Here is a 14,530-nt window from a genome sequence, read left to right as displayed (position 1 = left end):
TTAACACATTTCTAAACATAATTGTTTTAATAAATCATGTCTTATAAATTATTTCATTTATATCTGCCATGATGAAAGCACATTGGACAAGTCATTTTTCAAGATACTAGTATTTAGCTTAAATTGACATTTAATTAGCATCAATTGACATATGTTTGTCCATATTTGACCTAACAAACTTCGTTGGACATCAACACACAGACTTTACCTATATACTATATAACTTCAGGTTATCTATGTTTATATAAAATAACTTTAACTGTTAAAAGCTATTAGTTACTATTTAATTAGCTATTAGTAACTAATAAATAAATAAACTTCTGATTTTGATTGTAATGCAATAATGTGCACCTTTTGTAAAGCTGCTTTGAAACTATAATTATTGTGAAAAGTGCTCTATAAAATTGAATTGAATTTAATACTTTTTAGAGCGAGGGTAGGAAAGTTTGGACCAACAGTCCTGCAGAAGTTCGCTCCAGCACTAACCATACACCTAGACAAGGCAGTAAAGTTTTGAGTATTACTAGAAAGCTACAGGCAGGTGATTTTTTCCCCCCATGGCATTTCAATGACTTTGTCTCTCCAGGACTGAACCTGCACAGCCCTGTTATAGAATGTCAGTATGCCAGGATTTATTGTGTTGAACGCAGCACTAAGATATTCTACTGAATGTACTGTATGGTTCCTTTGTTGGACAAAATGGTGAATAGCAGCAGGACACATCAGTCAGTTGAAGCATTCACAGCTTTTCTTCCACACTCTTTTGAACTCTTTACCTCATATGAGACTGTGCGAGTTCTCCTCATTAGAGTTCCAGGTGAAGGGTTGCCAGAGATGCACCGGATGAATAGGCAGTTTATCACAACCAGATAGTTGCCGATCACTTGCTTGGAGCAAAAACAGACTTGTTTCAATGGATAGTGATTTTATTTTGGTTTGTTTTATTTAATTTTTTTTATTTAATTTTTTTTTAAATTTAATTTTTTATTTTATTATTTTATTTATTATTATTTTTTTGTTTATCTTATTTTGATTTTAATTTCATTTAATATGTTTATTTTTAATGCAATAAATAATAAATGTATCCATTTATTTTATTTTGTTTTGTTTTATTTTATTTTTTTAACATTTTATTTTATTTAATTTATTTTATCTCATTTTTATTTTAATTTAATTTAATATGTTTATTTTATTTTTAATTAATTAAATAATAAATGTATCCATGTATTTTTTTTTCAATTTAATTTAATTTTATTTTTATTTATTATTTATTTATTTATTTATTTTATTTTATCTTATTTTATTTTAATTTAATTTAATGTTTATTTTATTTAATTTTTCAATTAATTAATAATTTATCTATTTATTTTAATTTATTTTTTATTTTATTTATTTATTTTTTATTTTTTTTATTTAATGTTTATTTCCTTTTATTTTTAATTCAATCATTTGTTTATATTATTTGTTTTATTTTATCCTCACAAAGTACATTGCAACATTTGCCAACATCCTATCTTTATGAAAATATTACAAAATCCATAGTTAAAGAACTAGAGAACAGACAACCAAGACAGATATGAAGACAAATAGCAGCTCACTGTTTACAATGCTCAAAACACTGCAAGAAGATGCTAAACATTGATTTACAATGGTGGTTTGTATGAACTCTGGCTCTCCAATGGGTCGGTCCATCTCCACACTGTCTTCTTCTTTATTATGGTGTTAATAACTATATTTTGTCTGCATGATAATCCATGAAATGGTATTCTGAGGCTGATTCTTAAACTGCCTACTATTGGAGAGCAATTTGTATTCATTTATTTATTTATTTTATTTTGTTTGCATCATTTTATAAAGCCAATGGTGCATCTGAAAGGACATATGGCCTGAGTCGGCATTGCGTTTGAAATTGAACTTGGCTCATAATTGTTAAAGTATGTGCAATTTAGTAATAATGTAATCTTTATGCATTACAATTGCTGTTTTTTACTTCTGTCATGTCATCTACCAGTGCCACGTTGCATTACCGCACATGTAAAAATCAGTGCACCTTTTCATGAAGTTTAACTGACTTTCAAATGTGCACTTCATTACCTTTGAAAAAAGCGATACATCATTCATTACATTATATCTGTTACCACGACTGGGGTGGAGTGACAGGAGACAACAGGAGGTAAGATCCAATATGCAGTTTATTCAATGTCAGGCAAGCAATGGTCAAATCAGGTTCAAACGGGTATATAAAGGCAGTCCAGAATCTTAAACGTTAAACAGGCAAAAGGTCAAAGGCAGGCGGCTAAACAGGATAACAAGGGTACAAGGCTAGGATCGAAACACGGAGAAACAAGACAGGGAAGCGCGTTGTAATGTCACTAGAAAGCAAACAAGACTCGGCAAACTGGTAGCGTGAGAGAGTGGCTTATGAATGGAATCAAATCAGTCTGTGAACAAGGTTCAGCTGGTGCTTGCAATCAGGATATATGAATGAGCAGGCGTGCGTGTCTGGGAGCAGTGCATGTATGAATGTGTAGTCCTGGGGAATGCGGAAATGTAGTCCTGAGAGTTCATGTGAGAACCAGCGATCCTCTGGGAAGCGATCACTGGTTGTGTGACAATATCCAGAGATGTACAGAACTACTTCACTACTGTAGTTAAATACTAAAAGAATGTATCCTTACTCTACTGGAGTATTGTTTTTTTTTTCTTTTCTCCTACTTCCACTTTTACGTCAGTACATATTTTTGATGAGTTTAATACTTTTACTCTGATTGATTTTTTTTATGTGCTGCATTGTTACTCGTTACTATGTTTGTCATAATTATCAATATCGGTTCAGTTATAGATCATAACCTGTTATTACGTACAGACATTATTTATCTCCTATGTGCGATGTCGCAATACTATGGCGAAAGAGGCGAGGGCGAGTAAATATCGTTCTTACTACAATGAAGGCGGCACAGCTCATGAGCTGCTATTTCATTACTACGGAGAAATGCTATAAAACCCCATCTTTACCTCTCTCTCTCTCTGTCACTTTGGACATTTGACTCGTTGGCGTGTTTGTGAGGTAACTTTTCCACCCCTCTTGGCTGTTGAAGCGATTACTTGTGGATCCTGACACGAGCGTGCTTGAGGTGCAAGTTTTCTCCACTGTGTCTATTATGGATTACCTGTAATATCCGCATATTATGCGCATATATAGACTGTAACCGTGGCTGTTCTTTCTTTAGAGATTTCATTTCTAAAGCCGATCGCAGCCCTTTTCGTTTGAGTAGGTGAAGACAATAACCAATCAAGGAGGTGTGAGACCTCGCCTGTTAGCGCTCAGAAAGCAGGCGGGACTATATTTACATGAGTTTATTTGCTATAAATGCTCATGATGTCCTCTGTTTATGTATTGGAGTTTTGATTGATAAAGAGGGTTTTCTTTGAGCAGGTCAAATTAATGGAACAGTTCATGTCTTTACTGCTGCATTAAAGAACAAAATTGTATTACAACTAATATATAAATGTATTTCCCCAGAGATGGGTTGTGGCTGGAAGGGCATCCGCTGCATAAAAAAGATGTGCTGGATAATATAGCGAGTCCATATTAATAAAGGGACTAAGCCGAAAAGAAAATGATTTAAATATAAAATTTTATATATATATATATATATATATATATATATATATATATATATATATATATATATATATATATATATATATATATATATATATATATATATAAACAAAAATGATATAAATATATTTATAGATTTTAATAAAAACAATGATTGTGTCATGAAGAAAAAAATTTAATTATGTATGGAAAGCATCATCAATCCTCAGATATCGGATTGAACCGAATCGATGGCATGATAATCGTAACCGAACCAAACCGTGAGACAAGTGTAGGTTCACACCCTTTACTCGTTAGACCTTTTTCTTGGCTGCTCTATGGAGGGCGCCATAGTGACCAGCATCTTTCAGTAGAATGTTTTAAACAATACACGTTTACTCGTAGAACATTTACAGCGCTTACAACTGGTGATTTGCATTTCGAAAATGGGTTTCAATAGCATTTTGAGTGGATTACAGAGTGTTTTTGTGACACACAACTTTGAAAGGTGTGTGTTAAACCTGTTATAATCTGTCCGATCTGTGGTTCAAGCGCGAGAGAAAAACAGTATCGTAAGCCATGTTTCTTTTCGTTCTGCTTAATCACGTGCACCAAAAAATTATATTTAAAATAAACAAAACAATATGTCTTTTGACTTCTTTCTTTAATAACTACATTACACAATACTTGTACTTTTACTTTCAGTACCTGAGTAGTAAATTTTAGTAGTAAAAAAAAAAGCAATACTTAAGTACAAAAAATGTTGAATACTGTAGTACTTCCACTTAAGTATGGTGCTTAAAGAGCACTTTAACTTCTACTCAAGTCACTTTTTGATAGAGCACCTGTACTTTTACTTAAGTCTGGGTCTCTAGTACTTTATACATCTCTGATTATATGTCATATGACAATATATGCAAATCACATATAATATACAAGTTCATGTTTTGGTTCCATACATTTGTTATATGTCATATTTCAAAATATTTGAAAAAAAAATGAAAAGTTTATTTACATATTTACACATAGCAATTGGAATGATATACATAGGCCCACTTTGAATTAAGTAGCCTCAACTACACGGTAATTATTAATTATTTTATTTCACTGTTGACCATCCCTTACACATTAATCTACCCTTAAACCTATTCATACCACCAAATGTCCATAACGCAAGTGCTCTGCAATACAGAATAAACACAGTAAGCACATTACGTTTAATTTTTGAAGCGAGTACAAAGTAGTTAACCATATATAGCACCATCTATTATATTGCCATATGAGCTTTGACATGTAGCTTTTCACATAGTAAATAATATGGAAATATTCTCCATTGAATGCAACATTAGCGTTCAGTTTTGCTTTAAATCATGCAATGATGTACTTTAAATAAAATCACAGCTCATTTTGCATGCATGCAGTGTCAGTAAAAATTGACTAATCTTAGCAGGCATGCATTAAATTGATCAGAAGTAACAGTAAAAACTTCAAATTGATGTCCTTTTGATCTTTCTATTCATTTTTGTGCAATTCACTTTTAATCAGTTTCCGTGTTCCACATTTAAATCCAGTGAAACTGCAAGTCAAACCAGCAAAGTTTTAGACAATTTGGATGAAGCTGACATTTCATGTTATGACAGAAAACATAGCACAGCATTAACTAAATGCATAAAAACCCCCCATAAATCTGCCGCGAGTGTGGTGGGCAGTGTTGAGCTCATAGTGTGTGAGTCAGGGGGGATTCAGGGTCTTTGTGACTTGATTTCTCTCCATGAGCTCATGATGCTCAGAGGGAGATTTCTTACCCCGAGAGCAAGAGGTCATGAGTTTTGAATCAGATTTTAAACATGTCAGTCTTCTTTTAAGTATTCAGTAAAGCTTTAATGTTTAAGGGTCCAATGGATTAAAATCAATTATATTTTAATATACAATACATTAAATCATTTAAGGTGTTTAAGCACACTTTGCGGTTATAACACACTCATTCACACTCATGCACAACGGTCAATTTTAACAAACCCAATTCACCTATATCGCATGTCTGTATATATATATATATATATATATATATATATATATATATGTGTGTGTGTGTGTGTGTGTGTGTGTGTGTGTGTATGTGTATATATATATACACATACACATACACATACACACACACACACATATATATATATATATATATATATATATATATATATATATATATATATATATATATGTATGTATGTATGTATGTATGTATGTATGTATGTATGTATGTATGCATATATATATATATATATATATATATATATATATATATATATATATATATATATATATATATATATATATATATATATATATATATATATATATATATATATATATATATATATATATATATATATATATATATATATATATATATATATATACACAAACCCGGGCCGTGGAACCGTGGAAAGCGATGTTGGTCCCTAATGAAAGTACAATTTAGAATATTGGACCCCAGGAAATATCAAAACTCAATAATTAAATCATAAATGTGATCCGTTCTTACAATTAGAAATACAATATTAATTTTACGATCATTGAAATTAGAGTCAGATTAAATTCAGAGCTAAAAAAACGAATATAATTAAATTCTAATAAATATTAAAATTATTTTCAGAAGCACTAGAAAAGGCTTACATGCATTAAACCTTCGACCATGCTGTTAGTTTCGTCATTGCGCTAATAGATGGACTCCTACAGTGTTATTGAACAAGAATTACAAGATTTTTCACTAAGGAATTTCTTTTCTTCGTTTTGTTGTTCAGTTTATGACAATTGAGTACAATCTTTAAAAACAAAACAATCAACACATTTAGTTTCAAAATTAATTCAAGCACTTTTAAGAAGCTATGTTTGTTTGTTTGTTTGTTTTAAAGTACTTTCAAGGCCTTGAATCCATCTGTGTGAAATTCAAGTACTTTTAACACTTTCTAGAAGCGTCAACATCCTGCCTGAAGCACTTGTGATTTTTATTTGTTGTCTGTTGTTGCTGTGTCCTGCTGTTATGTCTTTTGTGTTTAGTTTCCTTTTCTTGTGTTATTACTGTATGTTGTGATTGCCCTATGGCCATGAGGCGGTACATCTCAAGGAGTTAATTCATTCCCACTTTAAATCAAGTGTCCTTAACTACTATGTATTAAAATATAAAAACAATGCACTTAATGTGTCCATAATGGATTGCAGAGCTCATCTGGTGCAATTGAGTTTAAATATAGGTAGGATTGATGGAATGTGTAGGTTTAAAAGTGGATTAAGATATTTAGGCCCAGTTTCACAAACGGGGCTTAGATTAAGCCAGGACTAGGCCTTAGTTAAATTAGGCTATTTAAGCCAAATTTATAAAAATGGCCTTAGGAAAATAATTTACTGGTTTGCACCTGGAGAAAAAAAAAATGACAATGGTGTATTTTAAGACATCTCACTGCAAGTTATTTTGAGTTGAGACAGCTCAAACATGCTATTTAATCTTGACTAGCCTTAAACCTTGTTTGTGAAACCAGGGGTTAAGGTATTTGCAGATATTTAATTAAGCATAAGTGCAATGTAAACACCTTTATTTACACAATAAATTAATAGTAATTAATCATTATTTTCAGTGTAAGTACATATTAGTTAAGAAGAGTTAATATAAAGTAGAAAGTGATCTAGACTATGTACATTTGTTTTGTGCAAGTGAACAGGAATGTATTTACTATTAAAATAAATTCATTACAGACACTTTTTTTCACAAGCTTATGAATGAGAACTGCGTTTTCTGCATATTTTTATTTTAAATCTGACTTTATATTATTATGCATATATTTTATCTGTCTGCGGTGATATAATTTAATCTTCAAATACAGTCTGATCGCATCACCGTTTCAGTCGCGTTGCTTTATTCATTACACTATTCAGATGACTTTGGTTCATTGAAACCAGGCATTTCTGAAATGGAGTTTTAGTGCAGTCCAACCCGCAGGAAAGGAAAACAAATTAAAAGTAAAATATGCTAACAACATTCATGACCATTTATTATGTCAAAATAATATTTTCATGATATTCCAATTTTATCCCAGGCAGAACAGATAAGCTTTAATATGTTGTGTTGCATGCTGTAGCTCGCAGCAGCAGAATCTTTCAATGAAACACAAATGCTTGTGGATTTGTGAGACTCACACACACTTTATTTGCCTACTTTGATGTTCATTTAAGTCACTCACAGCAATAATGACTATGTGGACAGGTTCAATGCGAACTATTGGACAGCCATCATGTTTATACAGTGATGTATGTTATTTGCAGGTTGAGTATTAAGTTCTTTATATTTTTAATTGCTCCTTAAATTGCCATTTGTTTGGTTGCCTGACCTTTTTGTTGCTGTTCATGAATACCCATGCACTTTTCTGAGGGCACGGAATTATGAAATCTGTATTCTGTCTGATAATTGGAAAGGTTATGAATTTATTTATTTTATGATGACATTGCTATATCTAATTATGCACCATCCTATTTCACAGTTGCATAATTGTTGCTATATATCTTCGAATTGCTCATTTATTTTTAACACTAGAATCTTGTAATTAGGTCTTATCTTAAGCTTGAATTTAAGCCTTCTATTTAACTTATTAAATGCTATGATTTTATGACAACAGGTAAAGGCAACATTTGTTTTATTTTTTTTTATACATAATTATTATAATACATTTTAATATATTATATTTTATTATATAATATTTTAATTAGTTAATTAGGCTTCAAATATTATTCTTTATGCAAAGTTTGATTGAATATTTTAGTCATTTTGGTTAATGTAGGTTGACATGACCGGAAAAGTTAAGTTGATTCAGCTAAAAAATAAGGCAGCTATATATATATATATATATATATATATATATATATATATATATATATATATATATATATATATATATATATATATATATATATATATATATATATATATATATATATATATTACATCAACACATAGGTCATGAGTATTATTATTATTATTTTTTTATTTTAGTATTATTCAGTGCTCAGCATATATAAGTACACAAATCTCTCTTTTAAAGTCATATGTTGAATAGGAAGCTACTATATTATATTTGTACATATACATTAGATTAGTCAGTACTGAAGCCAAATCTGGAGCTCATCTAACAAAATAACTTACGATAACGTCCAAAAACTAGTATACCCAAATTTATAGGTCAGAGAAAAATATTAAATACAAAATTTAAAAAGAGAAAAAATCAAGAGAAGCAAAAAATTTTTTTGAAATTTTGTAAGTTGTAATTTGTTTGCAGTATTCAGCTTGAATTTAATTGTATTATCTTTCAGTTTCTTAATATGTTTGGTGATTAAAATATTTTAAATGTTATTTTTTGTTCTACGATGAGCTTGGTTAGCATACCTTTGACTGGATGGTTCTCGTGGTAGTGCCGAAATAAGGGACTGGTAAAAATTCTGGAAAAATTCGGACATCCGATCACCTTTTTGGGTGACTAAAACAGGGCTATTAAATATTCTGATTGGGCTACAACCACTCTGAGCCCCAGTTTAGCTCCAGCGTCACTGTTTTTGAACAGCAGCGAACCGAAAGGAATACTTCACATTATCTATGAGAGAAAGCAGAATGCGAAGAGGCGTTTCCCGCATCATAGCACAAATTAATTATTTAGCCAATCAAGGGCCCCCTTCTTCCCTGGGCCCTGGGGCTTCAGCCACACATAGCCCTTATGTTAATTCCTCTATGACTAGGTGAATTGAATAAGCTAAATTGGACGTGGTCAAGAAGGTTGCTCGTTCAAGCCTCGGCTGGGTCAATTGGCTTTTCTGTGTGGAGTTTGCATTTTCTCCCTCCCTGCGTTCGGTGGGTTTCCTCCGGGTGCTCCGGTTTCCCCCACAGTCCAAAGACATGCGGTACAGGTGAATTGGGTAGGCTAAATCCGTAGTGTATGAGTGTGTATGAGTGTGAGTAAGTGCGTGTGGATGTTTCCTAGAGATGGGTTGTGGCTGAAAGGGCACTAAAAACGTAAAAACAGCGTAAAAACGTGCTGGAAATGTTGGTGGTTCATTCCGCTGTGGCGATCCCCAGATTAATAAAGGGACTAAGTCAAAAAGAAAATAAATGAATGAAATTGGCCGTAGTCTATGTGTGTGAATGAGTGTGTATGCGTGTGTCCCAGTGTTAGGTTGTGACTGGAAGGGCATGTGTTGCGTAAAACATATGCTAATAAGTTGGCGGTTCACTCCACTGTGGCGTCCCCTGATAAATAAAGGAAAGCCGGAAAAAAAATGAATGAATCAATGATCTGTTTTGTTCGACTTCACACTGAGACTTTTCTTGCAGCGCTTTTATTCTTTTTACTGCACTCAATGCATTGTTGTCATGTATAGCATACCCCTGACCTTGTCCCATTTCAGTTTATTTATTTGCACTAGACTCTGTAGAATTGCAGATTAGCAAACTGGCATTGGTTGAAACAAGTGAAAACTATGCAAAAGCCAGGAAACGCATCAATATCTAGACACGGCCCAGCAGGAGAACATATTGACAGGCAGTTTTCCAAGCCTCTGGTTAATGGGTTGCCTTTCCACATACAGATTTCAATCGAGACAGATTTAGGTGAGACAATGGCATACTTTTCATTTTGTAGGTTGCCTGTGGTGAATGTCAACTGCATGCGGAGCAAATTATCAATTTTAAGTGATGATTATTATTGTCCAAAAGCCCGGAGCTGCTACAACATTGCCATCGAGTTCCACTGACTAAACGACAGCCGTAAAAAATTGAGAACCAGCTCAACTATATGCTCTACATTGCTTTCAGAGTGTTTATTTAAAATATATTGCGAATATTAGTTCCGAAAGACACTCTGACCTCAAAGTCAACATATAGTTTCCAATGTGCTGCGTTTATACTTTTTTGGGGTATTAATTTACTAGTGCAGTAGTGCATATTCCGATTGTTAAATTACAAGGCTTAGTTTTTAATGCAGATAATCGAAGGTTGCACCTATTTAAAAAAATAAAATAAACAAAAAAAAACACTCTGAACTGTCTGAAACATGTTGTCAGTAAGTCTTAGATCCTACACAAAGCTGCTAGCACATTTTTGTTTTAAAATGTTTAGTGGCTCGCCATGAACAACAAGGAGTTTTTTTTAGTTGCTTATCAGTTCACCTAAAATATATCAGTTTTTGCACTAGCAAAACCAACATTGTAAATTTAGACTTAACACAGACTTTAAACTCGTTTTAAAATATATGCAGTTTAAGTCAGAATTATTAGCCTCTCTTTCATTTTTTTCTTCTTTTTTAAATATTTCCCAAGTGATGTTTTCACAGTGTGTCTGATAATATTTTTTCTTCTGGAGAAAGAGTTATTTGTTTTATTTCTGCTAAAATAAAAGCAGTTTTTAATTTTTTTAAACACCATTTTAAGATCAAAATTATTAGCTTCTTAAGCTCAATTTTCTTTCGATAGTCGTTTTGCAGCTAAAGCGGCCTCTGCTTTAGCTTTGAGGAAGTCTTCATGTTACCGATGTTACCGCTACCGATTGTTGGTCGAAACATCGATGCATCTCTAATATATATATATATATATATATATATATATATATATTAGATATTATATAATATAATATTATATAATAGTTATATATATTGGTTATTATATATTGTATAGTTTAATATATAATGTTATTATATATTGGTTATTATATATATATATATATATATATATATATATATATATATATATATATATATATATATATATATATATATATATATATATATTTATATATATATATATATATATATATATATATATATATATATATATATATATATATATTTATATATATATATATATATATATATATATATATATATATATATATATATATATATATATATATATATATATATATATATATATATATATATATATATATATATACATATATATATATATACATACACACATCCAGTTCGATCCCAGCTCGGGTTGGGTGGGTGGTTGGGTGGTAACCTGCGGGGTTACATGTGCTAAAGTTATTCACTAATTAACATCGGGCCAGAATAGTACCCCCTTAACATTAGTCTAGTTTGTGACATCATGTTTGAGATGCCAAACAGATTTGCGCAATGCTGTTATTAAAAATGGAACACGATGCTATAAAATGAAGCATGAATCCTCATTATGTAAATACCAACGATGAAGTTGTACATTATGTCCTCTTTATGTTCGCGTTCAATTTGCAGGCGTAGCTTTAACTTGAATAATAAAAAAAAGAAACTAATCGCTAACTGTCTTAGCATATTACGCAATCGCTAACTACATCAATCAGGAGCAGCGGCTCGTTCCTCACCTCAATCATCTTAACAACTAACATTTACTTGTATGTTTTGGCTGTTCCACACCGCTATGTCCTGACGTCTGATAGCACCAATGAATGAATATTCATTACGGTTTGCTATTAATCACACCAGCGATCTGTCCTTGAACGCCGCAGAGAGATGAGTTATCGGCTGCGTTTGAGGACGACGAAAAAAAGCTTCACTAAATGCTGTACTGGATCCCCATGGCATTTGAATCACCCAAAAAAAAGCATGTTTGTTTGAGAAAGACATGATAAGGACACTGGAGGAAGACGTGTGCTTTCTGAAGGGAATAATGAATGACTGGCTTAATGTGTTTTACTTAAGCAATTAAAGATTTAGTTGCAGTGGCAGCTCATTCATATTTATAAGGCCTGTAAATACTGAAGGGTCACGATTCTGGATTACTGATGTGCTTTTGACAGTTTGATAAATGATGAATCCTGCTTGATGTATATCTGAAGCAACTTATTTTGTAGAGGGACATAACGAAAACAGCTCATTTTATTTTTAATTATGAAGAAATGTTATATTGACTTCAATAGTTTACCTAATTATGTATTATTTTATGTAGTTTTTTTTATGTAAATGTATTTATGTAACTTCTGTGTGTGCACTTATTTATTTGGTCCGCAAGGGCAGAACTGTGGTGGAACGGTGGCTCAGTGGTTAGCACTGTCACCTCACAGCAAGAAGGTAGCTGGTTCAAGTCCTGGCTGGGCCAGTTGGCACTTATGTGTGGAGTTTGCATGTTTTCCCTGTGTTTACATGGGTTTCCTCCGGATGCTCTGATTTCCCCAACAGTCCAAACATATGTGGTATAGGTGAATTGAATTAGGCTCAGAAGAACTCCTCTTTTCCTTTTTTAGTGGTATTTAGAATTAAGGATGTAGAAAAGATGAATATGTGGAAGGTTCAAAACTACGAATTGTGGATGGGTGGCAAACCAGTTTTTATTGGACTAGAATAGCCCGGTGTACCGTCATCTTTGGCCTATACTACAGTAAAGCAGTGATGTTTAGTGATCAGTTAGGAAATAAGTGTTTTCACATGTAAGGAGTGTGTGTGTGTGACCTGCTGAGTAAGTGTTGCGTTTTGATTGGTTGTGTTTGGAAAAGGAAAGCAAGTAGCTTCCTGTTAGCTGTTGTAGGTAGAGAATTGTGTGTAGTGTTTTGAAAAAAAAATTGTTTTATGCAATTAAAAATCGAACCGAAGGCGGAGAAATAACTTCTGGTTTTGGAGATTTTAAGTGTAGTTTTGCATTTTGAGTGGGAGGTTTCAGAAATCGTGTGACATGAAAAGATTTTGTGCAAATAGTTAGAAAAAGCCTAACTAAATTGGCCGTTGGTGTAAGTGTGCGTGTGTGAATGAGTATGTCAGAATTGTTGGCGGTTCATTCCGCTGTGGTGACCTCTAAAAATAGAGACTAAGCTAAAGGAAATTGAATGAATAACAGAACCAAATAATGACTTGAGTATGACCTATATTGCAATGTAAATATGTTTTTTTATGCAATATATATATATTTATATATATATATATATATATATATATATATATATATATATATATATATATATATATATATATATATATATATATATTGCATAAAAAAACATAATGGCTGTGCCCATTATGTCAGAAAATGTCAGAAAACTTGGTAACTTATATATATATATATATATAATTATTATTATTTTATATACGTTACATTTTATCGAAATTATGGGTAACACTTTACAATAAGGTTCATTAGTTAATGCATTTACTAACATGAACTAATCATGAACAACACATGTACAGCATTTATTAATCATAATTAAACATTTACTAATGCATTATTAACATCCAAGTCCATGCTTGTTAACATTAGTTAATGCACCGTGAGTTAACATGAACTAACAATGAACTACTGTATTTTCATTAACTAACATTAACTAAAATGAACAAATACAGTAGTAGATGTATTGTTTATTGTTTGTTCATGTTAGTAAATGCATTTATTAACATTAACTAATGAACCTTATTGTAAAGTGTGACCAAATTACGATTTTACAGTTTTCTGTTAGATTATAATAGAAAAAATCTACAATAATAAAAATATTTATTTATTTATTTATTTATTTATCTATTTATTTATTTATTTATTTATTTATTTATTCATTTATATATATATATATATATATATATATATATATATATATATATATATATATATATATATATATATATATATATATATATATATAATCATATATATATGTAATGATGTTGCATACTGATTAGTGATTATTTAAAAACATGTTTATCTCTTCTGTTTAACCCAGCTTAATTGGGGAAAGATGTCCTTAATTACAAACTATTTACAATTTGACATATGCTGATGTGTTATTTTGGAGAAATTGCTTCAAAGTGAAGTTTTACAAACTAATTTCGAGAGGTGCGTGTGATATAACCGATCACGGCTGGTTTTTCATCCATACTCAGCAATAGTCCAATAATCCAAGCCTGCAATAAA

Source organism: Danio rerio, chromosome 1 (genome assembly GCF_049306965.1).
Source record: "Danio rerio strain Tuebingen ecotype United States chromosome 1, GRCz12tu, whole genome shotgun sequence".
Lineage (NCBI taxonomy): Eukaryota > Metazoa > Chordata > Actinopteri > Cypriniformes > Danionidae > Danio > Danio rerio.
Note: the sequence above shows the minus strand (reverse complement) of the source record.